This window comes from Sus scrofa, chromosome 6 (assembly GCF_054392235.1).
Source record: "Sus scrofa isolate SSC_HxYL_T2T_F1_AM1 chromosome 6, Sscrofa_HxYL_maternal_Yorkshire_Landrace_v2.0, whole genome shotgun sequence".
Lineage (NCBI taxonomy): Eukaryota > Metazoa > Chordata > Mammalia > Artiodactyla > Suidae > Sus > Sus scrofa.
Window position 1 is genome coordinate 13,314,721 of NC_139388.1, and position 15,674 is coordinate 13,330,394.

General features: G+C 48.2%; 1 long non-coding RNA gene across 6 annotated transcripts in view; it reads right to left on the minus strand.

Moving 5' to 3' along the window:
- Positions 1-15,674, minus strand: part of LOC100739840 (E3 ubiquitin-protein ligase ZNRF1) — a 112,050-nt gene that overhangs the window by 26,129 nt on the left and 70,247 nt on the right. Inside the window, exon 1 of one of the 6 annotated variants that reach the window (XR_014805439.1) lies at positions 7,712-8,193. The exons of the other annotated variants lie outside the window; for them this stretch is intronic. This is a non-coding gene — a long non-coding RNA (E3 ubiquitin-protein ligase ZNRF1). Of the gene's footprint in view, positions 1-7,711; positions 8,194-15,674 lie in introns of those variants that run through there. 6 annotated transcript variants of the gene reach the window in all.

Here is a 15,674-nt window from a genome sequence, read left to right on the forward strand (position 1 = left end):
GGGGTCTAATCGGAGCTGTAGCCACTGGCCCACACCAGAGCCACAGCAACGCCAGATCTGAGCCGTGTCTGTGACCTACACCATAGCTCACAGCAATGCCGGATCCTTAACCCACTGATCGAGGCCAGGGATCAAACCCGCAACCTCATGGTTCCTAGTAGGATTCGTTAACCACTGAGCCACGACGGAACTCCCAATATAGGGTTCTTAACCTGCTGAACCACAACAGGAGCTCCTAGAAGATTTTTCTTTGCATCCTAAGAGTTAAGAAATTTTACTGAGACCTATCTTAGTTATTTCCTCTAGTGCTAAGTCAGGAGTGCCATTCATCAAATATTTCCGGCTTTGCTCCTTCTGGCTATATGGTAGGACCCCACTTGCCTCCCTCTGAAGTTAAAGGTGGGTTTGTGATTTGGCCAGTAAAACAGGAGCAGAAGTGATGATGCACATTTGAGCCAACTTTAAGCACTAGTTTATGATTCACCACATTCCCTGCCCTGCTGCACTGAGACAAAGCCTCTATTACCTTTTGTTCCTGAATAAAAGGTAATCAGCAAAGACCCCTCCTCCCAGACCTGGACTGGCTACTGCATCACAGGGGAAAAATTAAGTTGTTGAGTTAAACTACAGAGCTTACAGGATTGTCTGCTATCACACTGCAACCTAGTTCTAGCCTGCCCTGACTGAAACACACTTCCTTTATCTTTTTCTCCTATCACTGGTACGCCAAGCATCTTGGTTGCATATTCTGGGTCTCTGGTCTCTTCCTGCATAACCTCCCTGTCTTAGCATTTGCTCGGAAGCTTGGCCTTTCTGGCTCCTCTAGGCCCCATCGGCCTCTGCTTGCTGGAAGAGGTCAATGGTTGGCATCCTGGTCACACCTTCCTAGAATCCTCTCTGCCTGGATATCCATATCCCCCTCTTGCCTAACACTGTAAATCAAATATACTTTAAATTTTTTAAAAAAGAAAAGGGGGAAAAAAAAAAAAAAAAAAAAAAAAAAAACAACCTAGTGCCTGACCTGTAAAAAAAAAATACATTCTCTTTGGTGCGTCTGTGTGTGTGTTTTGCTGCACTTGTGCCAAGTGGAAGTTTCCAGACCAGGGATCAAACCTGCACCACAGCACTGACCCAAGCTGCTGGAGTGATAATGCTGTATCCTTAATCCACTGAGCCACAAGGGAACTCTACAATACACACTCTCTTTGTATAAGCAGCAATCCGCATACTTGTCATTTTCTAAGTCTATGCATTCTATAGTGATAATACACTGTGCTTAGCTATTTTTTCCTGTGGGCGTTTGGATCCCCAACTTTTACCTACTATAAAGATTCTCTCAGTAGTTATCTCCATTCTCTACTCCAAGTATGGTAGATTCCACGCCCAAACAAATTTTTGCTGTTTCTGGATTGTAGGCTGACCGGTTTGGAAGAAAGAAAACTACATGAGGAGTCAGAAGGAACAGCTCTCCTGATCACTCACCAGGCGGCCTCAGCGCATGCGCCTCGTGTCCTGCCTCCTGTCCACCGTGGCTGTAACATCCAACCACAGGTGGAGGTGCGAGTCATCTCTGCAGAGCAAAGCCATGTGAGATGCGAGGTGGCCACTTCACTCGGCGGCACTGAATGGAACTTAAATATACTGAGGCTTGCTGGTAAATGTGCCTAGTTGGGGAAATTTACAAATTCTTCAGGCAAAGAAATGAAAAATGAGCTGACCCTACATCATGCATTTTGTGGACTTAAGGATGCCCTCAAGTTTTTATTTTTTCAGGGCCGCATCGAAGGCATACTGAAGTTCCCAGGCTAGGGGTCGAATTGGAGCTATAGCTGAGGCCACAGACACAGCAACGCAGGATCCGAGCTGCACCTTCAACCTACACCACAGCTCACGGCAATGCCAGATCCTTAACCCGCTGAGCGAGGCCAGGGATAGACCCTGAATCCTCATGGATACTAGCTGGGTTCATTACTGCTGAGCCACAAGGGAACTCCGATGCCCTCAATGTTAAGAGGCACCATTACGAACGTCTGAGAGAGATAAAAGCTGCCAATTATCATTTTAACATGTGACTCTATGACACACTGGGATTTTATAGTTGTTAAATTGTGAAATGTATGTGCCTTATAATGAATACATGAAAAATACACATGTATGTATTTTTCAAATATACAGACTGAATCCCAATCACAGCCTCAATGCATTTATTCCTGTTCCTTTACTATCAATGAGAACAGGCTCAATGAAGCCAGGGGCAGTGGGGATTTTACTATCAATGAGAACAGGCTCAATGAAGCCGGGGCAGTGGGGATGAGGGGAAGAGCTGACGCCACGCTTGGGGACATGTGCCTGATGACATCACACCCGCTCGCAGCCAGGGCAAGTCTGGGCTGCAATCCTGCCAGATGGAGCCCAACGGCATTCCGGCCGTGGGAAGAAAGGGAAGTGCAGCCACAAACGGGCCTGTTCCCTTTGACCCTCTAACCCCTTTCGTCCAGAGGCGGGCCCCGGAAGGACTGTTTAGGGGACGGACTATGGGGCGGGGGCGGGGGCGGGGCAGGTGAGGGATATGAGAGTCTGATGACCCCAGCCTGAGCAGGTACAAATACAAAAAAGATGAAAGCCTCAGTGTGAGTGTGATCCAGTTTCCAACTACTGATCAGAAAACATGAACGTCAAATTACTGCCACATGGCTACCATGCTTGGGCAAGTTTAGGGGCATCCAGTCACAATGCAGAATGTATGGGTACAGTCTCCAGATGAACAGCTGGCTTTTATGCTGGAGGTGCCTTCATTAAACGATAGCCCATCTGTTAAAAGAGGAAGACTGGCTAGGACGCAAAGGGCCAGGCCAGAGAGTCTTTCAGTGCTCGGGTATCAGGGATCACCTACAAGCAAGGCAGGAGGACAGACGGGTCTGGCCAGGAAATGCCTAGTTATGTAGCTGATACCATGCTTTCCTCTCCAAGGCTGTCGGACCTTCCTTCCAATCCCAACACCCCACATGCCCGTGTGCCTCCCCCCACCGGCCCACACCCACAGCCGCTGCTGGAGGGGGCTTTCTGGTGTTTGGGCAATGCCAGGGAACATCTCAGTAGGCAGAACTCCCCAGTCTCTTCCTCACAAACTCAACAGCATCAAGGGGGGTCCAAGGACCATCTCCTCTCAAAAAAGACATAGGGACTGTAATACCTGGGTTTTAGGCCCAAAAGGCAGTTATCCCTCCCAATGGACTGGTGCCTCCACATTAACAGAAGAGAGCCTCACCTCTTCTGATTCCAGCGGGGACAGTGTCTGAGCAGGGCACCCACCCCCAGGCAGGTCTAGCCTCACGCACAGCAGGTGCCCTCAGCAGACCTGCCCAGAGAAACGACTATGCTTGGCACTGTCCTGCTGCCGGCCTATATTCTTTCCCACACCTTGGGGGTCTTGGCTGATATTCTTAAAATGCCCAACCTTTAAGTAACTTTTTTTTTTTTTAAATGCTGTGTGTGTGTGTGTGTGTGTGTGTGTGTGTGTGTAAAGAAAAAAAAGAAGAGTTAGGAAAGGGAAAAGAACAAAGAAGGAAAGTTTCACACAAAATCCACACAGGACCAAGAGTTTCCTTCTGGGTTCCTAAAGGTACTGTCCTTCCCAAAGCACAGAGAGCCGACAAGGACTTTCCCTGACAGGAAGGGAAACGCTTGCACACACTATTAGATCATGTTCGGCCAGTGCCTGACTCCCCAGGAAAATGAACATGACACTCGTGTCTCAGTGACGCTCATACTGGAAAATGCCATTTGCCTGGCACTGTGGGACTTGCGTCTATCGATGCCGACAGCCCAGGCCTTCGTGTCACGGGAGGTCTGCTAGAAAGAAGGCTCCTCCCAGCTCCCAATACAATCTCAGGCCGCAGAACACACACTGCTGTATTTGCTTCCTAAAAGCTATCAGCTCCAGCCTGGGCCTGGGGCGCAGCAACACTGCAGGCCCAGCTTGCCTACCGGCAGAATGAACGCCGGCTGGCTTCCTGCCTGGACCCGCGGGGCATCCTCTGCTCACCTGTGCCTCCAACACAGAAGTGGATGGAGACAGGAACTCAGAGGACATGGTCCTGCAGGCCACAACTGTGCTCTGAAATGGCATCTAAAGAGGAAGAAGAGAGAAGAACAGAATGGGGTTTTGAGAACTCAAGGGCAGTGGAGTGATCAGTCCTAACAGAGGGAACTGTCAGGGCAAGAGAAGACCTCCAGGCTGCAGCCCTTGCTGTTCCGTCATCTACACCTCTGAAGGCCACAGACAAAGACGGAAGACCCTACAGAGCACCGGGGTCCCGACCAATGAGTTATTCCCTGGGACTGGCCAGACACAAAGCACGGGCAACAAAGGTCATCAATGCTAAGCTCCTTAAAACAGTAAATGACCCCATCAAGATGCGGCGTGTGCTGCTATACGATACTGGCTCAGATTACTTGGAGTCTGGGAGACACAAATGGGAGAGGGGGAAGTCAGAGAGCAAGGAGGGCAGGGAAAGAGACTCCAGCCTGGTAGCAAGAACATGGCAATACCTCCTCAATCTCTTTTGCCATGGGACATGTCCATGGCATGCAGAAGCTCCCAGGCCAGGGATCGAACCCATGCCACAGCAGTGACAATGCTGGATCCTTAACCCACTGAGCCGCCAGGGAATTCCAATAGCTCCTCAATCTTTATTCACAATATTTCCAAGGTTGGGAGTTCCCGTTGTGGCACAGCGGAAATGAATCCAACTAGGAACCACAAGGTTGTAGGTTCAATCCCTGGCCTTGCTCAGTGGGTTAAGGATCTGGCGTTGCTGTGAACTGTGGCATAGGTTGCAGACATGGCTCGAATCTGATGTTGCTCTGGCTGTGGCACAGGCCAACAAGTGTAGCTTCAATTGGTCTTCTAGCCTGGGAGCCTCCATATGTCGCCAGTGCGGCTCTAAAAAGCAAACAAAATACAATACTTCCAAGGTTAAGAAAGTCAGAGATCTTGGAGTTCTCATTGTGGCTCACTGGGTTAAGAACCCAACATAATATCTGTGAGGATGCTGGTTGGATCCCTAGCCTTACTCAGTGGGTTAAGGATCGAGCAAAGCTGCAAGCTGAGGCATAGGTCACAGATGTGGCTCAGATCAAGTTTGGCTAAGGCTGTGGTGTAGGCCTGCAGCTGCAGCTCCAATTTGATCCTTAGCCCAGGAACCTCCATATGCTGCAGGTACGGCCTTAAAAAGGAAGAATAAAAAGAAAAGGTCAGAGGTCTCCTAACAGTAAGTAATCTGGCTGTCAAACAAAACATCAGTAATATGCTGTAACATTCTGTATGTCGGTGGAAAAAATATTAAGCAAGTAAGCAGTCTCTGTACTGGATCGCACACATGTATGTTTATGGGAAATGGAAAGGCCACATAATCTGGGAATTCCCTCTTCACTTTGATATTTTGCCTTGATGACTATTTTTATATAGATTTTAACATTTCCTTACTTTGAGTCAACACATCAACTTCCTCAAATACTGGCATCAAAAAAACCTAATACCAGAGTTCCCACTGTGGCACAGTAGAAAGGAACCTGACTAGGAACCACGAGGTTGCAGGTTCAATCTCTGGCCTCCCTCAGTGGGTTAAGGATGTGACATTGCCATGAGCTGTGGTGTAGGTTGCAGACGTGGCTCAGATCTGATGTTGTTGTTGCTGCAGCTATGGTGTAGGCCGGCAGCTATAGCTCTGATTGGATGGACCCCTAGCCTGGAAACCTCCATATGCGATGGGTGTGGCTCTAAAAAAGCAAAACAAACAAACAAAAAAACACCTGACAAATGCCACTTACTGAAGTCTATGGAAGAAGAGAGAATTAAGATACAAGCAGCTAAATAGAATGGAAGAAGGTAGACAGGAGTCAGAATTCTGGTGTTCAAGTCATGAATTCTGGAGCTAAGGGAAAGTCACTTAATCTCTCTGAGCTGCCATTTTCTCACTTGTAAAACAGGAATAATTTTACCAACCTAGCTGCTAAGTGAGACCGTATGTGTAAAGAGCTGCAGAAATGTGTGGCTGGCAGCACAATGGTCCCCCCCCACATGACCACATCCTAGTCCCTGGAACCTGCAAATGTTATCGATGTGGTGAAAAGGGCTTTGCAGGTGTGACAAATCAAGGCCTTTTAAATGGGAGACGATCCTGGATCACTCGGGTGGGCCTGAGCAATCACAAGGCTCTTTATAAGGGAAAGGAGACAGTGTCAGGGAAGCAGATGTCAGAGAGAGGGGTAAAAATACTAGAGCTCCTGGCTCTGAAGATGGATGAAGGGGCCACAAGCCAAGGAAAGCGGGCAGCCTCTAGAAGGTGCAGAAGGTGAGGGAATGGGTTTTCCTCGGGAACCACCTGAACCTCCTTCCATCAACACCTCGATTTTAGGCCAGTCAGATCATTTCAGATATTTCACCTCCAAACACATATGAGGATAAATTTGTGTTGTGACCGTCTGTTTTAGCAGTAATAGGAAACCAATATAAAATATGTGACATGTGGTTATTTTCCTAAAGGATCAGATTTTAAAAGGTGGAAGCCACTGGGTTCCTGGGCTCTGCAGACAATTCCCGAAACATCTTCTCTTGGGGCATCACTGAAAACCGTACAGCTAGTTGTTGGCCACACTCGAGGAGGATGTGCAGCCAAGTGAGTCCATCTGTCTGTCCACTCCATTTTTATTCCAGTTATTAAGTGGTGAGGAAGCATGGCAGAACATTAGATATAATTTCTACCCTCAAGGAAACGGCCATCTACTAGGGAAAAGAGAGAAGCCACGGCCACAGGGCTCTCAGTTTTCCCACCATTTTCAGAGACTGAAGTGATAGATGACACAGTCAGTCTATCTGTCATGTAGACCTTTGACCTGGACACGCCTAGAACAGACGTCAGCGGATCCGTCAACCTCCTGACAACACGCCAGGTTCTGGGTAGCTGTGTTTCTGGTGGGAAAGAACCTGCAGATTACGATCACCGAAAGGGTTTCAGTTTAAAATCCCAAAGTTCAGAACCATTTGTATAACAAGAGAAAGATTACACATAGAAGATAAAGCATGCTAAAACAGAGATTTGGAGAACAGTCCAAAGACGGGTGAAATTACTTTTAGCACGGAGAAGAGGAAACGCCAAGGGAGAAACAAAAAGGAACCAGGCCCTCCAGGCCTCTTCTTCACTTAATATTTAATATGTGCTAAAGCACACCAGAGGGCCATTTACAACAAGTTCCATCAAATCCATTTCCCGTCCCCACTGAGTCAGCACACGTGGGCCACTCCCCACCTTACAGGGCACTCTCTCAATCCCACCCCATCTTTAGCAACTGCCCCGTTCACAATGAAAAGCACTTGAGAAGAGTTGTCTGAATGGCCTCTTCACTCCCTCTCCTTCCCTCCCCTGCTGAAGGATCCAGAGGCCCCAAATCGCCCTCAGGGGGGTTACCAATGGCTTCCACATCACAGTCTCTGACAGTCAATCCCCCAATAATCAGAGCATTTGAGAAGGGTGAGCCCCTCCTCCACCTGCCCCCCCATGTTGTTGCAGGTGCTTTTTGGGCCCCCAAAGGCCCCCTTCTCTGACATCTGCTGGTTCCCATCTGCTCACCTTCTTCACAGCCCATCCGAAATAGCCACCCTTCTGAACCCACTGCCCACAATGCCCCTGACTGCCTTCTCAGCACTCACCACCGCTGCACCTGCTGTCACCCCCATTACAACACAAGCTCCTTGAAGGCAGTCTTTTTCTCTTACTGCTGTGTCCCCAGAGCATGACACATGACAGACTCCTGAAAACAACTGCTGGATGAAGGCATGTCACACTTTGTGGAACTGTGAGGAAAAGGTCCAGCTGAACAGGTGGAAGGAGGCAACACATTCAGGGTGTGTCACACTGCTGCGTGAGTCCATTCCCAGCAGAGGTTACTGTCTTCCACTCAAGGCTCCAGCAACTGCCACACCGCAGTGCGGGGTGGGGGGGCGATACAGTGTGTGAGCCAGCATGTCGGTTAAAAACCCACGGTGGTCACGCTGCTTCCTGCCCCACCCATGGTTCTGATGAGGGTGCAGATAATGATCACATGAGCCTGTGCACAGCCTGCGGGCGCCCCTGCCACCAGCCCCGCGGTGTAGAGCGGATGTGAAAGCATCTTGCTTCAGTTGCCACCTGCGCAGGCCTTGAAAGCTCTGAGGCAGGAAAAAGGTCAGCCCTGCCCCCATACCAAGTCATGCTGAGCTAGAACACCCTCAGGTTTCTCATTCCTCCTCCCAACAGGGCGGGCAGGGCCCCTCCTCCCCACCCCCCAGGCCCACGCGGAAGAGCCCAGAGGTGGTGGAAGAGCAGCGCCTGGTGAACTGGGCTTTCTGCCCCAGGCAGGGGCAGCCTGGAACCCAATGGCCATTTCCTGGACAGGGAGGGCTTCTGAATGCTTCAGCAGCTTGAGAGATATATTTCCTGTTTTAATTTAATTTAATTTTTTCCTTTTTAGGGCCGCACCAGAGGCACATGAAGTTCCCGGGCTAGGGGTGGAATCAGAGCTGCAGCTGATGGCCTACACCACAGTCACTCGGATCTGAGCCGTGTCTGTGACCTATGCTGAAGCTCACTGGCTCAGATCCTTTAACCCCCTGAGTGAGGCCAGGGATCGAACCCACAGCCTCATGGATACTAGCCACGTTCTTAATCCACGGAGGCACAAAAGGAGCCCTTAGATATATCTCCTTTCGCAAACCCTTTTTTATGATGGAAAATTTTTAAGAAAAACAAAAAATAGAATATAATGAGCTCCCAGGTACCCATTACCCAGCTTCAACAGTGATGAACTCACAGGCAATTCAGTCTCATTTCCCCCTGGAGTGTTCACGTCTTGGTTTGTTGTCTTGGTATATGGAACGCCCCCTCCTTCGGTCTCAAATCCACCTGGGACTGGACAGCAAAGGACATGGCCACTTGAGCTTTGCCCCCTCCCCCCAAACCTGGATTATTCTGAAGCCAATTCCAGACATAAGCCTATCCACAAATATTACACCATGTGATTCCAAAGATTTTAAAACAGCTCAACACTCTTTAGACACCAACGCACGTCTAACACTGTGCTTTCTGCTCAACACTCTTGCTGGAGGCTTTCCTGTCTCCTAAGAGGGAGCCAAAGGGGAACAGGTATGGCCAGGACAGGTTCTTGCTGTGCCCTTGCGAGTGGGCCTCCACGCCCACTTTGCGGGCTGATGGCATGGTTCCGGCTCATGGGCTGGGCTGCCACGCACACGGAGAAAAGCTGGTCTGACTCCACTACACCACGCTGCCTCCACCCAAGAGGTCTGGAAACAGCCACCGACAACAGGACACCAAAATAATCCTCGGCAGTCGAAACCCATTGTATCCATGGACACAGAAGGAGCAGAGAGAGTCTGAACAATGCAGAGTAAAGGAACTCAAACTTCAAACTACCCACAAGAGATGAAAGCCCCAACCTTTGCCTCTGTTCCCTGGATGGTGTCACTGCCAGATTCCAGAGCCAGGCTAAAAGCCGGGGTAGTCTAAGCAACCTACCTTTGCAGCACTTAAGAGAAAACAGGGAGGGAAATGGACACAACCACCTCTTTTGAGTCCTCAGAAGAAATGATCACAGAGAGTTCACTCGTCTGATAACCAGTAGGCCCACTTCAGGTACGTTTCCCAGGGAAATCCTCGCACAGGCCAATCAGAAGGCAGCCCAGAAGCTTGCCCCGGCAGAGTGGGGTAGCAGAGAGCTGCAGGCGGCCCAGATGATGAAGGGGGACAGGCAAGAGCCATGCAGAGCGGCCATGTTCACTATGAGGCGCTGTGCAGCAGGCATCGGCAACAGAAGAACCGTCCCCCCAGGAAAGAGCTCAACACAGTGCCGAGTAAGAAAAGATGCAAGAGGATGCACGGCACTAAGCCATCTAAGGTAAAAACATGGACGTGACCAACCAAAATCCAAATCCAAAAACAACAAGAAATTCCACAAATGCACACAAAGCAGCAATTCCAAAGACACTAATAAGAGAATACATATCAAGCACATTTGCATAGTTGGCTACGAAGGGGAGGGGAATGGGGGAAAAGAATAAAAGTGAGGCAATCAAGGCACAGACAAATAAACCCAAGAGAAGAGCCTAACCCAGGCCAACGACAACATGCCACAAACTGAGCAAGTTATGACTCAACCCTCTGCATTAGAAGGGCTAAAAAGAAAGGAAAAAACGAAAGAGGCCAGGGGTGGGGGTGGGGGCTCAGTATTAACAAAGGCTGGCAAATAAGCAACTTGTGAGGAGTAGCCTGGTCTCATTTTTTTTTTTTTTTTTTTTTTTTGTCTTTCTGCCTTTTCTAGGGCTGCTCTCACGGCATATGGAGGTTCCCAGGCTAGGGGTCGAATCGAAGCTATAGCCACTGGCCTATACCAGAGCCACAGCAACGCGGGATCCGAGCAGCGTCTGCAACCTACACCACAGCTGACGGCAACGCCGGATCGTTAACCCACTGAGCAAGGCCAGGGATTGAACCCGCAACTTCATGGTTCCCAGTCGGATTCGTTAACCACTGCGCCACGATGGGAACTCCCCAGGTCTCAATTTTTAATTTTTTTTAATGCCTGCTAACACCCACCTAACACCCACCTAGATAACTGGTTGACAAACAGTCCAGCAGCAGGGAGGGACAAAGCAGGGGGACTGAAAAACAACACCTCACTCCTCGCGGCTGGCTCACGGGAAGGGCACTGCTGAACACAGCAGCCGAGCTTTATCCCAGAACCCACATGGCCCCTCTCGCAGAGGTGAAGGCAGGAGTGCCATCCACCGCAATGCCTGCTCTCACGGCATGGGCCTGGAACTGCTGTGGGTCCCAAAGGCACCAGCTCCCGGTTGGCTGACTCTTATCACAGCCGTTTACATGTCTTATCTGCAAAAGGAGCGTGTTTGATAGGACCACCTAAAGCTAAAACGGCTCCCTGCTCTAATACTTGGTGCTTGTGCATGCACATAGCTAATCCTGTGTTAAACTGTTAGGGCTCAGGTTTGCGCATCTCTAGTGGGCAGACACTGAAGGATGAACCCATTTTCTACAGTTGCGGGGGTTGTTGCAGTCATTCAGGCCAAAAGTGGTGTAAAAGTGGTATGAATGGAGAGAAGCAGGCCTGAACCAGGCTACTCTGCTGCCCCACCAACCTCTGGTAAGCATTAAGCTCCCCTGTGCTATTGGGGCCTCAGGACTGGCAGCTCAATAGGCCACCTGGTGGACAGAGAGTCCAGAAAGGACATCTGGTTGACCCAACTCTGAACAATTATTTATCTTGATTACTGAGCTTTTCGGTGTCTCCTGACACTCTGTGCCCAATCCTGGTGGAAAAGTATATATACGGATTAAAAAGATCTCTAAAGGGTTCATTCCCCTCAACTTGTTATCTCAGAAGTCAGAAGAATGGGTGCAAAAGTAATTAAAAGTGATGCTCAAGTTTCTGCCTTTGGGGATTGAATAAATAGTGCATTTCATGGACATATGAATCCTAGAAGGATGGCTAATAGGAAGAGGGCAGGAATGAAGATGCTAGTTCACTGGGGACATATCAAGTTTGGGGAAATGGAAGTAGACATAACTGGTGTGTCTGGTGTTAGGAATCGAGGCCCAAAGAGAAGATCTGGACTGGAGATATAGATTAGGCTAGAAACCGTGTTTTTTTTTTTTAAAGGCCATGGGGACACATAAGCCCACTCCAGGGAAATATATAAGGATCCAAGCCTGAGCCTTGAGCGAAAATAACACTTAAGGGACCACACTTAAATACGTGTGCAAGTATGGTGGAGACGGAAGAAAAAGGGAGCAGCTAGGAATAACATTTACAGCATACATCCCTGGGGTCCAGAACTAAAACCAAAAACACACTCAAGTTCCCAAACTGTTGGCAATCTCTAGGGCAACTCTTGCCTTCTTCTTGATTTTTTCACTCCTCCCTTTCTCCAGACCCACAGGTGCTCCTCAGGCATCAGTTTGATTCCATCCATTTGCCAAGTGCAACCAGAGAGGACGGAGTGGATTCTCATGGTTTTTGAGCGACTTCAAATACATTGGGAAGGTAACTTCAGGTCCATTTCACAAAAGACGGGGGGAAAAAAAAAAAAGGTCAGAAGAGTAAGGAAATAGATAAAGGGTGAAGAGGGAAGTGTGTTCTTATAACCTGAGCCACCAGGGCCAACTCCTCCACAAGGATCAGGGAGAAGCATTTCATGCCCTGGAGGGAGGCAGGATACAGGGCTGGAGATGCGCAGCCTGTTGAACAGACTCCAGACCCCAGGACAACCTTGGCCTCACTCACAGCCATGGCTGGGGTTGGAGGCCCTCACGCACATCTGGGGCACATTTCCTCCAGACGTCACACCCCAAAACTAAACCGCTGCCTCTTTAACTGTTTGGACTGACCAGCATTTGAGTTTGGCTGTAACAGGCAAAACCAATCAGCTAGGCCATCCGTGAAAAAGGAACATCGGGGATGGATTAGAACCTTAGCTTGGCCTCCTGAGAAAGGGATTCGTCACAGGAGGCCCCGCAGCCTGCTCTCCACACAGACGGAGACCCGTGGCCTGGCAGGGCACTCGACTTCTTTCCACTGCTGGGATGGTGTAATGCTTGCGGATTTGTTTCCCAATCACTTAGGCATGTTACAAAATGTTCACCAATTTTAACCGCCACCCTCCTCCAGCTCAAGGCTTTCCTAGCGTACTGCACTCCTGGGAAAGCTAGCTAGCACTCAGCTCTGACGTAGAGGCCAGTTTTACGTGACGGTAAAGGGTTTTATTTTATTTTATTTTTGCTTTTTAGGGCCACACCCTCGGCATATGGAAGTTCCCAGGCTAGGGGTTGAATCGGAGCTATAGCTGCCGGCCTACACCACAGCCACAGCAGTGCAGGGTCTGAGCCGTGTCTTCAACCCACACCACAGCTCGTGGCATCCGCATGGTTATTAGTCGGGTTCATCCGCTGAGCCACAACAGGAACTCTGGGTTTTATTTATTTTTATTATTAATATTATTTTGTCTTTTTGCTATTTCTTGGGCCGCTCCCACGGCATATGGAGGTTCCCAGGCTAGGGGTCCAATCGGAGCTGTAGCTGCTGGCCTGCGCCACAGCCACTTGGGATCCGAGCTGCGTCTTGGCCTACACCACAGCTCACGGCAACGCCAGATCCTCGACCCACTGAGGCCAGGGATCAAACCTGCATCCTCATGGATGCTGGTCAGATTCGTTTCTGCTGAGCCATGACAGGAACTCCCCTCCCTACTTTTTAATAATCCCTTATCTGCAAACCTTGGGGCCAGAGGGGTTGTGGAATTCAGATTGTTCCGGACATAAGAAAGGTGATCTCATGTAATACTCCCATTAATGTTCAGGACAGCACAACACATTGCTTAGATTAATAGTTTTAAAGTCACCCCCCCCCAAGGAAATAACTGATTAGGCAAGGATCATCAATGGATAACAAACCATTAGACATGTCATTAGAACACTAAAATCATTTAGTTCTTGGAGAAGAGAATACTTGCAAGTCAACCAATGAATTGCCCTGTAACTTGCTAACTGCAAAGTGGAACAAAAAATGTCCTTTTACAAGGGAAATATCTGGCACTCACCATTTAACCAAATGTTCAAACTTAATAGAACCAATGGTGGAAAAACCTAACATTCAATACATGTCTCCCGACGTGACACAATATGAAGACATAGCAGCAACACCTATATTCTTGCCAAAACTGTTTAAACGGAAAGTAATCTAGACCTTGTTTCCAGTTTATCAAGAAACATATATACCAGTATACGGAGGAGCAGGTGAAATGACACGATGAGGAAACAATCGGACGAACTCAGAATGAGGGACATTCTACAAGTCAACTGGTTCCGGTAGTCACAAGAAGTCACTGTCACACACACACACACACACACACACATACACACACGCAGTTCTGGATCAAGAGAAATGAAAAAACGAAAAAAAGATACCAACCAAATGCGGTGTATGATCCTTGGCTAGATCTTAGTTCAATAAAATAATCTAGGAGTTCCCTCCGTGGCTTAGCAGTTAACAAACTTGACTAGCTAGGCTCTATGAGGATTCGGGTTCGATCCCTGGCCTCACTCGGTGGGTTAAGGATCTGGCCTTGCTGTGAGCTGCAGAGTATGTTGCAGATGCAGCTCGGATCCTGCGTTGCTGTGGCTGTGGTGTAGGCTGGCAGCTGTAGCTCCGATTCAACCCCTAGCCTAGGAACCTCCATATGCCGCTAAAAAAAAAAAAAACCTAAAAATATATAATTTGGGTCAATCTAAAGCCAAACATCTCTCAAATTAGAATCATTTTAAGGTGTGAAGAGAGAATGAGGAAGAGGATTTAGCCGTTTTCCCAACATGCTAGAGAGGGAGCAAGGTCCCCTCCAGAAGGAAGTGACAATCCCCTGCCTCCTGCCCTTAGAGTTTTGTTTCTGCCAGTATTATGGCACTCACTGCTGCCTATGCTGCATCTTATTTTTTGGTGTAGTTTGTTTCCCCCCACACTGGATTGTTCCTGAGGATAGCGAGCATGTCTAATTTATTTTTGTATTTTCCATGGTGATTCACAGTAGTAGGTGTTTAATAATGTTCACTAAACATTATTCAATGAACAGTGAACAAACAATATTCAAATGCTCCATAAACATGTGTTGAGTGGGGAAAAACATTTTAGGGATAATTGGGGAGTTTGAATATGGATACTAGATGATATTATGGAATTACTGTTAATTTTTTAAAATGTGTAGGAGTTCCCATCGTGGCACAGTGGAAACTAATCCGACCGGAAACCATGAAGTTGCAGGTTGGATCCCTGGCCTCACTCAGTAAGTGGGTTAAGGATCTGGCGTTGCCGTGAGCTGTGGTGTAGGTTGCAGACACGGCTCAGATCTGGAGTTGCTATGGCTGCGGTGTAGGCTGGCAGCCGTAGCCCCAATTGGACCCCTAGCCTGGGAACCTCCATATGCAACAGGTACGGCCTAAAAAGCAAAAATTAAAAAATAAAACAAATAAAAACCTGTCTATTGTGATTCTGTAGGAAAATGTCCTTTTCCTTAGGAAATACCGATACACAGCAGTATATACAGATAAAGTGCCACAATGTTTGCAACTTATTTCAAATGGTTCAGCAAAAAAAAAGGAAAAAATACACACATATATACATATATAGATTACAGCAAATACAGCGAGATGATAAGTGCTGACTTCAGGGAGTGGGTACACGGGTGTCCACTGGACTATCCTTTTAACTTTTCTGAATGTTTGAAAGGTTTCCTAAGAATAGTGTGGAAAAAAAGAACCACTGCAGTGAAATGTGTGATAGTCACATTAAGCAGGATAAATAAATGATCAAAAATAGCCTCACCTCAACTCACTTTAGCTGCCATGTGGGTTATGAAAGAGCTTTGGCTTTTCAGAGCTTTCTGGACTCCGTATTTGTGGATAAGAGATAGCACACCTCTATTAATTCTGTGGTGTTATCACCTTCATTTAGGCCTTTAATTCTTCTAGAATCTCCCCCTGTTTGTGATATTACATGGCAATCGGGTTTATGTTTTCCCATCCAGTAAGTCAATTTTCCTAACACTGTCTACTGAG